Source organism: Rutidosis leptorrhynchoides, chromosome 8, assembly GCF_046630445.1.
Source record: "Rutidosis leptorrhynchoides isolate AG116_Rl617_1_P2 chromosome 8, CSIRO_AGI_Rlap_v1, whole genome shotgun sequence".
Taxonomy (NCBI): domain Eukaryota; kingdom Viridiplantae; phylum Streptophyta; class Magnoliopsida; order Asterales; family Asteraceae; genus Rutidosis; species Rutidosis leptorrhynchoides.
Genome location: NC_092340.1, coordinates 356760372 through 356774222, shown reverse-complemented (window position 1 = coordinate 356774222; position 13851 = coordinate 356760372).

Below are 13851 nucleotides of genomic sequence, written 5' to 3'. Positions count from 1 at the left end.
GCCAATTACAAGAACTTTTAGAGCGTGGTTTCATTCGACCAAGCACATCACCGTGGGGAGCTCCTGTTTTGTTTGTCAAGAAGAAAGATGGTACATTCAGGTTGTGTATCGACTACCGAGAGTTGAACAAACTTACCATCAAGAACCGCTACCCACTACCGAGAATCGATGACTTATTTGATCAACTACAAGGCTCGTCTGTTTATTCAAAGATTGACTTACGTTCCGGGTATCATCAAATGCGGGTGAAAGAAGATGATATTCCAAAGACTGCTTTCAGAACACGTTACGGTCATTACGAGTTTATGGTCATGCCGTTTGGTTTAACTAATGCACCAGCTGTGTTCATGGACCTTATGAACCGAGTGTGTGGACCATACCTTGACAAGTTTGTCATTGTTTTCATTGATGACATACTTATTTACTCAAAGAATGACCAAGAACACGGTGAACATTTGAGAAAGGTGTTAGAAGTATTGAGGAAGGAAGAATTGTACGCTAAGTTTTCAAAGTGTGCATTTTGGTTGGAAGAAGTTCAATTCCTCGTTCACATAGTGAACAAAGAAGGTATTAAGGTGGATCCGGCAAAGATAGAAACTATTGAAAAGTGGGAAACCCCGAAAACTCCGAAACACATACGCCAGTTTTTAGGACTAGCTGGTTACTACAGAAGGTTCATCCAAGACTTTTCCAGAATAGCAAAACCCTTGACTGCATTAACGCATAAAGGGAAGAAATTTGAATGGAATGATGAACAAGAGAAAGCGTTTCAGTTATTGAAGAAAAAGCTAACTACGGCACCTATATTGTCATTGCCTGAAGGGAATGATGATTTTGTGATTTATTGTGATGCATCAAAGCAAGGTCTCGGTTGTGTATTAATGCAACGAACGAAGGTGATTGCTTATGCGTCTAGACAATTGAAGATTTACGAACAAAATTATACGACGCATGATTTGGAATTAGGCGCGGTTGTTTTTGCATTAAAGACTTGGAGGCACTACTTATATGGGGTCAAAAGTATTATATATACCGACCACAAAAGTCTTCAACACATATTTAATCAGAAACAACTGAATATGAGGCAGCGTAGGTGGATTGAATTATTGAATGATTACGACTTTGAGATTCGTTACCACCCGGGGAAGGCAAATGTGGTAGCCGATGCCTTGAGCAGGAAGGACAGAGAACCCATTCGAGTAAAATCTATGAATATAATGATTCATAATAACATTACTACTCAAATAAAGGAGGCGCAACAAGGAGTTTTAAAAGATGGAAATTTAAAGGATGAAATACCCAAAGGATCGGAGAAGCATCTTAATATTCGGGAAGACGGAACCCGGTATAGGGCTGAAAGGATTTGGGTACCAAAATTTGGAGATATGAGAGAAATGGTACTTAGAGAAGCTCATAAAACCAGATACTCAATACATCCTGGAACGGGGAAGATGTACAAGGATCTCAAGAAACATTTTTGGTGGCCGGGTATGAAAGCCGATGTTGCTAAATACGTAGGAGAATGTTTGACGTGTTCTAAGGTCAAAGCTGAGCATCAGAAACCATCAGGTCTACTTCAACAACCCGAAATCCCGGAATGGAAATGGGAAAACATTACCATGGATTTCATCACTAAATTGCCAAGGACTGCAAGTGGTTTTGATACTATTTGGGTAATAGTTGACCGTCTCACCAAATCAGCACACTTCTTGCCAATAAGAGAAGATGACAAGATGGAGAAGTTAGCACGACTGTATTTGAAGGAAGTCATCTCCAGACATGGAATACCAATCTCTATTATCTCTGATAGGGATGGCAGATTTATTTCAAGATTCTGGCAGACATTACAGCAAGCATTAGGAACTCGTCTAGACATGAGTACTGCCTATCATCCACAAACTGATGGGCAGAGCGAAAGGACGATACAAACGCTTGAAGACATGCTACGAGCATGTGTTATTGATTTCGGAAACAGTTGGGATCGACATCTACCGTTAGCAGAATTTTCCTACAACAACAGCTACCATTCAAGCATTGAGATGGCGCCGTTTGAAGCACTTTATGGTAGAAAGTGCAGGTCTCCGATTTGTTGGAGTGAAGTGGGGGATAGACAGATTACGGGTCCGGAGATTATACAAGAAACTACCGAGAAGATCATCCAATTTCAACAACGGTTGAAAACCGCCCAAAGTCGACAAAAGAGCTACGCTGACATTAAAAGAAAAGATATAGAATTTGAAATTGGAGAGATGGTCATGCTTAAAGTTGCACCTTGGAAAGGCGTTGTTCGATTTGGTAAACGAGGGAAATTAAATCCAAGGTATATTGGACCATTCAAGATTATTGATCGTATCGGACCAGTAGCTTACCGACTAGAGTTACCTCAACAACTCGCGGCTGTACATAACACTTTCCACGTCTCGAATTTAAAGAAATGTTTTGCTAAAGAAGATCTCACTATTCCGTTAGATGAAATCCAAATCAACGAAAAACTTCAATTCATCGAAGAACCCGTGGAAATAATGGATCGTGAGGTTAAAAGACTTAAGCAAAACAAGATACCAATTGTTAAGGTTCGATGGAATGCTCGTAGAGGACCCGAGTTCACCTGGGAGCATGAAGATCAGATGAAGAAGAAATACCCGCATCTATTTCCAGAAGATTCGTCAACACCTTCAACAGCTTAAAATTTCGGGACGAAATTTATTTAACGGGTAGGTACTGTAGTGACCCGAACTTTTCCATGTTTATATATATTAATTGAGATTTATATTTACATGATTAAATGTTTCCAACATGTTAAGCAATCAAACTTGTTAAGACTTGATTAATTGAAATATGTTTCATATAGACAATTGACCACCCAAGTTGACCGGTGATTCACGAACGTTAAAACTTGTAAAAACTATATGATGACATATATATGGATATATATATATAGTTAACATGATACTATGATAAGTAAACATATCATTAAGTATATTAACAATGAACTACATATGTAAAAACAAGACTACTAACTTAATGATTTTTAAACGAGACATATATGTAACGATTATCGTTGTAAAGACATTTAATGTATATATATATCATATTAAGAGATATTCATACATGATAATATCATGATAATATAATAATTTAAAATCTCATTTGATATTATAAACATTGGGTTAACAACATTTAACAAGATCGTTAACCTAAAGGTTTCAAAACAACACTTACATGTAACGACTAACGATGACTTAACGACTCAGTTAAAATGTATATACATGTAGTGTTTTAATATGTATTTATACACTTTTGAAAGACTTCAATATAATTATCAAAATACTTCTACTTAACAAAAATGCTTACAATTACATCCTCGTTCAGTTTCATCAACAATTCTACTCGTATGCACCCGTATTCGTACTCGTACAATACACAGCTTTTAGATGTATGTACTATTGGTATATACACTCCAATGATCAGCTCTTATCAGCCCATGTGAGTCACCTAACACATGTGGGAACCATCATTTGGCAACTAGCATGAAATATCTCATAAAATTACAAAAATATGAGTAATCATTCATGACTTATTTACATGAAAACAAAATTACATATCCTTTATATCTAATCCATACACCAACGACCAAAAACACCTACAAACACTTTCATTCTTCAATTTTCTTCATCTAATTGATCTCTCTCAAGTTCTATCTTCAAGTTCTAAGTGTTCTTCATAAATTCCAAAAGTTCTAGTTTCATAAAATCAAGAATACTTTCAAGTTTGCTAGCTCACTTCCAATCTTGTAAGGTGATCACCCAACCTCAAGAAATCTTTGTTTCTTACAGTAGGTTATCATTCTAATACAAGGTAATAATCATATTCAAACTTTGGTTCAATTTCTATAACTATAACAATCTTATTTCAAGTGATGATCTTACTTGAACTTGTTTTCGTGTCATGATTCTGCTTCAAGAACTTCGAGCCATCCAAGGATCCATTGAAGCTAGATCCATTTTTCTCTTTTCTAGTAGGTTTATCCAAGGAACTTAAGGTAGTAATGATGTTCATAACATCATTCGATTCATACATATAAAGCTATCTTATTCGAAGGTTTAAACTTGTAATCACTAGAACATAGTTTAGTTAATTCTAAACTTGTTCGCAAACAAAAGTTAATCCTTCTAACTTGAATTTTAAAATCAACTAAACACATGTTCTATATCTATATGATATGCTAACTTAATGATTTAAAACCTGGAAACACGAAAAACACCGTAAAACCGAATTTACGCCGTCGTAGTAACACCGCGGGCTGTTTTGGGTTAGTTAATTAAAAACTATGATAAACTTTGATTTTAAAGTTGTTATTCTGAGAAAATGATTTTTATTATGAACATGAAACTATATCCAAAAATTATGATTAAACTCAAAGTGGAAGTATGTTTTCTAAAATGGTCATCTAGACGTCGTTCTTTCGACTGAAATGACTACCTTTACAAAAACGACTTGTAACTTATTTTTCCGACTATAAACCTATACTTTTCTGTTTAGATTCATAAAATAGAGTTCAATATGAAACCATAGCAATTTGATTCACTCAAAACGGATTTAAAATGAAGAAGTTATGGGTAAAACAAAATTGGATAATTTTTCTCATTTTAGCTACGTGAAAATTGGTAACAAATCTATTCCAACCATAACTTAATCAACTTGTATTGTATATTATGTAATCTTGAGATACCATAGACACGTATACAATGTTTCGACCTATCATGTCGACACATCTATATATATTTCGGAACAACCATAGACACTCTATATGTGAATGTTGGAGTTAGCTATACAGGGTTGAGGTTGATTCCAAAATATATATAGTTTGAGTTGTGATCAATACTAAGATACGTATACACTGGGTCGTGGATTGATTCAAGATAATATTTATCGATTTATTTCTGTACATCTAATTGTGGACAACTAGTTGTAGGTTACTAACGAGGACAGCTGACTTAATAAACTTAAAACATCAAAATATATTAAAAGTGTTGTAAATATATTTTGAACATACTTTGATATATATGTATATATTGTTATAGGTTCGTGAATCAACCAGTGGCCAAGTCTTACTTCCCGACGAAGTAAAAATCTGTGAAAGTGAGTTATAGTCCCACTTTTAAAATCTAATATTTTTGGGATGAGAATACATGCAGGTTTTATAAATAATTTACAAAATAGACACAAGTACGTGAAACTACATTCTATGGTTGAATTATCGAAATCGAATATGCCCCTTTTTATTAAGTCTGGTAATCTAAGAATTAGGGAACAGACACCCTAATTGACGCGAATCCTAAAGATAGATCTATTGGGCCTAACAAACCCCATCCAAAGTACCAGATGCTTTAGTACTTCGAAATTTATATCATATCCGAAGGGTGTCCCGGAATGATGGGGATATTCTTATATATGCATCTTGTTAATGTCGGTTACCAGGTGTTCACCATATGAATGATTTTTATCTCTATGTATGGGATGTGTATTGAAATATGAAATCTTGTGGTCTATTGTTACGATTTGATATATATAGGTTAAACCTATAACTCACCAACATTTTTGTTGACGTTTAAAGCATGTTTATTCTCAGGTGAATATTAAGAGCTTCCGCTGTTGCATAATAAAATAAGGACAAGATTTGGAGTCAATGTTTGTATGATATTGTGTAAAAACTGCATTCAAGAAACTGATTTCGATGTAACATATTTGTATTGTAAACCATTATGTAATGGTCGTGTGTAAACAGGATATTTTAGATTATCATTATTTGATAATCTACGTAAAGCTTTTTAAACCTTTATTTATGAAATAAAGGTTATGGTTTGTTTTAAAAATGAATGCAGTCTTTGAAAAACGTCTCATATAGAGGTCAAAACCTCGCAACGAAATCAATTAATATGGAACGTTTTTAATCAATAAGAACGGGACATTTCAGTGTTCACCATATGAATGATTTTTATCTCTATGTATGGGATGTGTATTGAAATATGAAATCTTGTGGTCTATTATTACGATTTGATATATATATATATATATATATATATATATATATATATATATATATATATATATATATATATATATAGGTTAAAACTATAACTCACCAATATTTTTGTTGACGTTTAAAGTATGTTTATTCTCAGGTGATTATTAAGAGTTTCCGCTGTTGCATGCTAAAATATGGATAAGATTTGGTGTCAGCATGCTTGTATAATATTGTTTAAAACTGCATTCGAGATTTACTTTGTTGTAACATATTAATATTGTAAACCAATATGTATTGATCGTGTGTAAGTGTGATATTTTTAGATTATCATTTCTTGATAATCTAGGTGGTGTCCTTTTAACCTTGTCGATAAAATAAAGGTTATGGTTTGTTTTAAAAACGAATGCAGTCTTTGAAAAATGTCTCATATAGAGGTCAAAACCTCGCAAAGAAATCAATTAATATGAAACGTTTATAATCGATATGAACGGGACATTTCAAGAATGAAACAAACTTAAAGGTGAAGTGCTTAAAGTCGGATAATGGATGAGAATATGGTAGTCTTGAGTTTAAAGATCATTGTGCAAATCTCGGTATAAAGATGTGTAAGACGGTATCAGACACCGCAATATAATGGGGTCGCCAAACGCACGAATCATACGTTGAATGAAAGGGCTAAGAGTATGAGACTACATGTTTGTTTGCCTAAGATGTTTTGGGCGGATGCGGTTAATACGGCAGCTTATTTGATCAATAGGGGACCCTCAACACCATTGGGTTTCTAAATTCCCGAGAAAGATTTACAAGGTAAAAAGGTGAGTTATGGTCATCTTAGAATCTTTGGGTGTAATGCATACGTGAAGACCAAGGATGTGGATAGAGACGAGCTTGAGGTTAAATGAAAGAAGTGTACTTTCATTGGTTACGGTTCATATGAAATGGGTTATCGTTGTTGGGATAATGAGGGTAGAAAAGTGATTCGTTCTCGTGATGTTACCTTTGATGAAGATTCGATTTATGGCAAATCGGAAACGGGGAGTCCCAAAAAAGAATTATGTTACTTTTGACGATGATCCTATTGATGATCTTACGGGTTGTAGTGGGAGTTCGGGTAACAATGAATTGCCAAATAATGGTGAGGCGTCACAAAATGCTAATGATGAAGATGGTTCGGAAAGCGGTTATATTCTGAACATAGCGAGAGTTCTAGTGATGAGGAGGTTACTAATAAATTCGGTCCAACCATATCGGTTGCTCCTACACTAAGACTCTCAACTAGAGCGCCCAAGCCTAATCCTAGGTATTCTTTATCAACAAACTACTTGCTCTATACCGAGAATGGTGAACCCCATAATTACTTTGAGGGGAGACAATAGAAAGAATCCATACAATGGAAGCTTGCCATGAAAGAAGAGATGGGGTCACTTGAGAATAATGAAACTTGGTCACTAGTGAAATTACCTCATGATAAGAGGGCGTTGCAAAACAAATGGGTGTATTCAATAAAGAATGAGTTGGATGGCAAGAAAAGGTATAAGACTCGTTTGGTGGTCAAAGGCTTTCAATAAAAGGAAGGAGTTGATTACAACGAGATATTTTCAATGGTAGTTAAAATGACTACTATTCGGTTGGTACTTTCTATAGTTTCATCCGAAGGCTTACATCTAGAATAATTAGATGTGAAGAGCGCATTCTTACACGGAGATCTTAATGAAAAGATCTATATGAAGAAACCCGAGGGCTTTGAGGTAAAGGGTAAAGAGAAGTGGGTTTGTAAGCTACGTAAAAGTTGTATGGATTGAAGCAAGCACCTCGGCAATGGTACTTGAAGTTTGATGAGTTTATGAAGAAGATTGATTTCTTAAGTTGTGAAGCAGATCATTGTTGCTACTTGAAGAAATTCAAGTCTTCTTACATTATCTTATTGTCATATGTTGATGATATGTTACTTGAGGGTTCTAACATGCCCGAAATCAGCAAGTTGAAGAGATTACTTTTCCATGAGTTCGAGATGAAAGATCTTGGTGGTGTTAGGCATATAATTGAATGAGTTGTGCATGATCGTGTGAAAGGTACTCTATACGTGTCTCAATCCAAATATATTGAGAAAGTCGTAGAGAGGTTTAACATGGAGAATTCAAAGGCTCGTTCTATGCATTTAGGTAGCGCGATAAAGTTATCGAAAAGTCAATCACCTAAAATGGAGGAAGACAAAGTGGAGATGGAAAAGGTTTCGTATGCATCGGCTGTGGGTAGTGTCATGTATGTCATGGTTTGTGCGAGACCCGATATTTTCCATTCGGTGGGAGTTGTGAGCCGTTATATGTCTAATCCTGGGAAAGAGCATTGGGAAGCGATCAAATGGTTTGTAACGACTCAACCCGTTATCCAATCGAATACGCAGCAAAAGATTTTTTTTTTTATTTCAGAAGGGTGCGCGGCGCGCAACCTTTTAGGTGCGCGGTGCGCACAAGGCCTGACAGCCTCTGTCCGGATTTTCCAAATTTTGATTAAAGATCTCCCACTTCCCGACACTTTTAGACGAAACGCTTTTCACAACACATTATAATAAACAAGACTAACGCGTTCCAATAATAAAACGAGTTTTACGACACCGGGCCTACGTCGACCGTTTTACGACTTTAGTACAAAATACAAGTTTTAATCTCAATTTACACTTAGACGAGTTAGGACTCTATAACCCAACCCGATACCAAGAGCATAATCCCGGGGACTACCAAATCCCCAATCCGCGTCCGCATATCCAAAAGCTACCCCATCGAGCCCAAACGCTCCTACGCAACTAGTCTAACAACTAGCTAGCCTCATAACAAAATACCTGAAAAAGGTAAATAACGAGAGGGGTAAGCATAAAGCTTAGTGAATGCAATAATTATACATATACATATATAATCTACTTACTTGCAAACACTTACACAAATACCGCATACATGCTAGCAATCTAATTAGCATACCATCGCAAGTATAAAGCTAATAATCTCCCATACCGTAAGCTAGCATAACAAATAGCATATATTCATCACAATATTAAATGCTAAATAAACAACACACACAATATGGTTAACCATTCTCGCGTCATGGTGCTACCGGCTCTTTGGTTCACACCATACGCATTTGTCATGATGCTACCGGCTCTTTGGTTCACATCACAACTCGAGTCATACTCACGCTAGAGTGCTACCGGCTCTTTGGTTCACACTCTAACAACGCTAGGGTGCTACCGGCTCTTTGGTTCACACCCTAACAAATCATGCTATAGTGCTACCGGCTCTTTGGTTCACACTACAACACACGTACTATGATGCTACCAGCTCTTTGGTTTACATCATAGCACGCCCGCACATACTATGGCACTACCGGCTCTTTGGTTCATACCATAGCATACAAATAAATACATTATATACATATGCATATAATTATTCCACTCACCTTGGATTGCCAGCATAAGTCATGTATGTAATTCACATCCAAACGCAAACGAGCAAGCTTTACCTATAATACGCATATAGATATACACACAATCAACATACATCCTCTACAAGAGAATTCGACGCCAACACCCTTAACCGAGTGTTTCTATCTAACACAACGACCCGCCCATTTAGTCACCTAAAATGGACTTCACCAATTACCACTACGGGTGGTAATTCTGACCCATTCAAACAAGTACAATTTAACCAAAATTATACTTGACACCATTTAAGCCAATATAGGTCTTAACAAAATTGCTTATTAACCAATTAATCCAAAATTAAAGTCATTACCAAATTTGACCCATCTCATTTCACCCTTTTTGACATAAGTCCCAAAAATGCCCAAAATCACTAACGACTAGTGATTATAATTTCAAAACACCAATTAACACCTAAATCAAACATTTATATACTTGGTTCATCAAATCTTGACTTCATATCTTAGTTTGACTCCAAATCAAGGTTAACACTCATTTTAACCAACTAACATGTTCTTATGAACATCTAAGTCACCAATACATATACAATCTAGTGATTAACACCCAAACCAATGACAAATACTTTCAAATTTGTCATCTAACCCTAAACCCACAATAATCGGGTTCACTTACACTAGCAATACAACAAAACCCCCAATTTCATGAGAAATGGGGTTTAGAACCCTTACAAGCTCAAACCCTAAACATAAAGAAGAATCTTACAATTAAATTCGGAGTTAGGGCTTACCAACACTACCAAAACGTAGCCAAGAATAAGATGAACAATGTTAACACCCGAGCTTTTGATCGATTCAAGCTTCTTCATCTCCAAAACCCCAAATCTCTCTCTAGAATTCTCTCTCTCTCTCTCTAAGATAGATGAGAGTGTTTGTGGATGTGAAAGTGATCCAAAAGTGGATCTAAAACTGCCAATTTGTCTACAGATCCGTCCTCAAGTGGAAAGACCAAAAATCCCCTCATTTAACTCAAAAATAGAAAAGACAGAAAAAACTGTCTCAGGTGGGGTGCGCGGCGCGCACCCTTGAATGTGTACGGCGCGTACAAGGGTTTTAAACCGATTCTGAAGTTCAGGGACTGATTCTGACTAATCCTGATTCTGATGTAAATTCTGAAAATGTATAAGTGTTAGGTAGACCTTTTGTGGCGCTTTCTGGTGCACACATTTTCTGACACTTTCAGGAACATTTTCTGATGCACAAAATTTAGGATCTTACAACTCTCCCCCACTTAAACTGGATCACGTCCCCGTGATCTCCGTCACTTAACCCACTGGAAACTCACACTATGGTCCTCCGACACACATCCAAACTCGATGTCCATATAATTTCCATTAACCCGAATATCTCACCGCACGCTAAAAATTACTAGCATGCATTACCGCAACCAGCGATATCTCATACGCTCAACGTCCAAAATGCCCAATTAGGAAATACGGAAAACACCACATATTCCTTTAAGTTCTCTCTGCTACAACTAGCAACAAGCTACATCCATAACCATATTACCCAACGCGATCTACTAGGTCTACTACGCCGTGAACCAAGTCTTGCATTAATCCAAATCGAGAAGGATTCATTCCGCGTCAAAACTCAGTACTTCATCGGTTCATAAATGCACCACTCGATCGGTTATTCATGTATGTTCTCTATTTCAAGAACCAACTTCCCCCGTCTCCACAACCGGGTTATTCCTTCAACGAATAAATCTCGGTACCCCAAAATAATCCGTTTAGGAACACCACCTTCCCATCAATCGATCCGCACACAACCATCCATCGCTGGATTAATCCAGGATGACAATAATACACCACATGCTAAACAATACATCAACACTCGACACATGGTTTCTCCTCCAAACCCTACTACACAATCACGCAAGACGGCCCCCTAGTACTAGCATGAAAACTATTCGTGTACTAGAATCCCGTCAACAACAAATTATTTTCATAACAAATTCGCAATTCGCCACACGACCCACAAAATATTCACCAACGCCTGGTGAATCCTCCTACCTAGACCGTCCATTAAGGATGGCCTCGACATTCCAATGCAACCTACGGGTCACATCACTAGGGTACACACTCTCGCAACCAAACAACATCCGTGTGTCTCTACGTGAGACAATCGGAGTAGACACTTTCCGCCTCACAATCGTCCATAAAGTGGAATAGTCCACTGACGATCTCCACGATTACGTTTCCCAACTGGGAAAATACAATATCCTTCGCGATAACAAACTCGTACCGACCCAATAATACTATCCGAGTTCACGACAACCCAGATTTCCACTATGAGAGCACCCGCAATGACAGCTTCACTCTCTCACTCCGAAATCTCAAACTTCACATTTGGTCTCGTACCGCACATTGGTACTACACGACCACCCTACATAAGAGTCTTACACTTCCTTTCACCTCATCACCAGAATCTTCACGGAAAACATTCCAGAATTGTAACTCACAATCGTAATGCACGATCTCGAGTCGCCATCAACAACCTGTCACTCTTCCTCGTTAGGAACTCTGAATACCTATTAAGGCTTAGCACAGTACACTCCGACACTTCGCTATTTATAACACCACCGGAGCTTCCTTGGGCGGCAGTAAAAACTCCCCCACTTAGAAATGTGGCTCCACATTCTCACCGCCAAGATGATAACATCCTGGGGAATTAGCATTCCACGAAACACATGACCATTCTCATCACTGGTCATCCACTCCAAATCACCACGAATTCACTACGGGCTCTCAGAGCCGACATATACATTCGCTTGAAATAACGTACACGCGATAACATCGCACCTTCATACCATAATTACTATTAACAGTCCTTAATCGTTCGCAAAGCGAACTCCACTAAGGTCTCACATATGCCTCTACGACTAGGCATATGCCACTCCGCTTAATCAGTCGTGCATCTCAGTCGAGATCACCCGACCTTCCACTCAACGAACCTTTATCAACAATGGCTCACTCTCATGGTGAAGAGTGACCAATCCGACACAATAATTGCGTCAGCCGCAATATCAACAATTCATCATAATCTTTGGCCTAACCGAAGATTAAGTACATCACTGGCTCACCGGTCATCTCTACCCATCCATCACTTAAGAGCAACAAGATTCGCTAATCTGTCACTTCATAAGAAGTATTAATCACAATGCCCTTAAACTTCGACTTTCACAACAGTCGAATTACTATCACCCGTCGATCACTATTATAATCTCCGATGCTTCCATGGGTATTTCACGGTCACCCTAAGCACAAAGTGATCACACCACTACCGGAGTTGAACATTACACTAGCAGGTATAAAGAGGCACTTGACGCAGTGTCATGCAAACTCCCACCACCATCAACCGAATTTTAGAATCTAAATCTTTAGGTTCCATACATCCGATGTCACCCATCTCTCTATAATAATGACCCGAAGTCATACCTACCCGACAACCTTACGGTTTATTGTCTTATCGAAAGTTCCTAGCGATCATACGCTACCCGCAATTTCCACAAGGCCAAATGATATAGCCTCGTGAAACCTTTCATCTAACACTAAAGAGATGCTTGAAAACACCAAGTCTTACACCATTTCGTACATCGACACATCCACCACTACAAGGGATATTCCGTTAGGAATGTTACTCCATAATCCACAACACGCTAACACACTAACGCAATTACCGTCGTACGAGTCCCACTCCCATGAGTTTAATGACCCTAAGACTACTCGATTCGCAAATTCCAAGGCGACTCACAATTAGAATCCTAACACGATTCTCTAACCACACACTCTACCGAGTGTAACCCTGTTCTACAATCATTAGACTTGCTACATCCCATTACGGGATTCAAGTCCTTGTCGCACACACATACACACTAATCGGTCATCCTAGTTACGATGGGTAACTACAACCAATGACGATCTCAAAATGCACCCACTACGTAGGGTGACTAAATATGCGCCGAACTCGTGAGCTGGCTTACTCACTTAACTAACCAAATCCACCGTACACTTCCCGACACACAAGAACCTGTTGTGACAATAAGCACATCACTCGTGACTACTATATCCTAGGAACCAATGAAAGATTCCTAATTCGTCCCTTTCTACCCCAACCATGCCACGTTTCCTCCGTTCGGTACTTGTCATGTCATGCTTAGTGTCAAGATACACTTTCGTAATAATGGTGATCGGTCATTATTACAAATGCGTACTTTACCATTTCCACATGGTCACGCAAAGTACTTTACCCGGACTGACGCAACATTCACACAAATAACACGCGATAACTCCTAGTACCCGAATGACTAAAGTCCTTATCGTGAACTTGAT